A 1,706-nucleotide genomic window follows, 5' to 3' on the forward strand; every position below is an offset into this window, starting at 1 on the left:
GACGGTATCCCTAATATATGACGTCATTAATCGGTCTCAGAACGATCAAACTTGCTTCACTCGAAAACACTATACGTTACCGCCGGCATAGCTCTCAGGTTCATTAGAGCACTCAAACCTCCTCACCCGGCAAATGCCTTCGTTAAGGTGGAGATACCATCAAGAAGGAAAAATTTTTATTTTAATTTTCTTTTAATATATAGGTTTCTTTTAATAAATAGATTTTACAAATTTGTCAAATAAAAAATATAATATACGAAGAATTATATAAAATGTATATAATATATAATTACAAATTATACAATGTATTATTACAAAATATATTACAAAAGATTTAAAGATATATTATACAAAGTATATTACAAAATGTATAAAATATATATTACAATTAATTCTATATATATGATATAGAATTAATTATATTACAAATATATATTACAAAATATAATACAAAGATTAATATAATGTATAATAATTGCGGTATCTCTCTTAGTCTGACTCCTCCCCTTCGACCTGTCCGGCATGAGTGATCCTACCGGTAAATATTAACGTTTTCGAATGAAGCAAGTTTGATCGCTTTAAGAGCGATTAAACCCAATTTACTATGAATATATATATTTGACCAAAAAAAAAGATTTTAAGAGAATCTGATTAATATAAATAATATAAAGTACATTCCCCGTTTTTAATAATCTTTTGTCCTTAAAGTACAAGATTCTTTGCCCTGATTAATCAATCAAACGATTACTCAAAGTATTCCATTGATTAATCTATATAATAAGTCAAGTACCCCTAATAACCTAAGACAAAGTATATGACGTCATTAATCGGTCTCAGAACGATCAATTTTGCGAATCAATCAAACTTGCTTCACTCGAAAACATTATACGTTACCGCCGGCATAGCTCTCAGGTTCATTATAATTTATTACACGAAAATGTCCGAAATATTCATATAATGCAAAATCCACTAGAAATTTTTAGATTAGTTATAGCTGATAAGGAACGATTAATACGATATTAATGATCAACATACTATTACAAAGCTTATTAAGTTATATATAATGTAAACGAGTCTGATCAAAAGAGTTGTTAATAAAGTTATCGATCGTTTTTTAATTAAGAAGAAAAAAATACTTAGATTATACTGGCCATTTTGCGTAGAATTGCAAAGAAAATATTTGAGAAAAGACAAAGCTTCAATGTAAATCAACGATTAAATTACAAAATAAACTGCGATTTAAAATTTGCGAAAAAAACGTGACAAATAAATAAATCGACGATAGCCATAATATTCGCGATTCCAAAATACATGCAATCGGAGAAACAATATAATTACTACATACTTAAACGAAGATGTTTCGACGGATATTTTTATAATCGCGTCTGTAATATAGAACATTTGTATATAATTTGAATATAAAATGTAATGCCCGATTTATATATATTTTCAAACGCGTGATTTTATTAAATTAAATTAAATTTAAAAAACCGCGCGTTATCGCCGCGTTCAGTGGAGGATAACTGGCCCAACAATCTGACCGGATCAAGGTCCCTCTGTCAGATAACACGCCGGTTAATATCCGACAAAGACAAGAACAATCCTAAAAGTGGAGAACGATCAACTTCTTGCTTCTACATCGGATCCCGCAAGATCAATCCGCAAAGAAAAGTTAAGTGATCCGTTGAATATCAGGAACCCCGCTG

The sequence above is a fragment of the Formica exsecta genome, unplaced genomic scaffold, assembly GCF_003651465.1.
Source record: "Formica exsecta isolate Colony F162 unplaced genomic scaffold, ASM365146v1 scaffold201, whole genome shotgun sequence".
NCBI lineage: Eukaryota > Metazoa > Arthropoda > Insecta > Hymenoptera > Formicidae > Formica > Formica exsecta.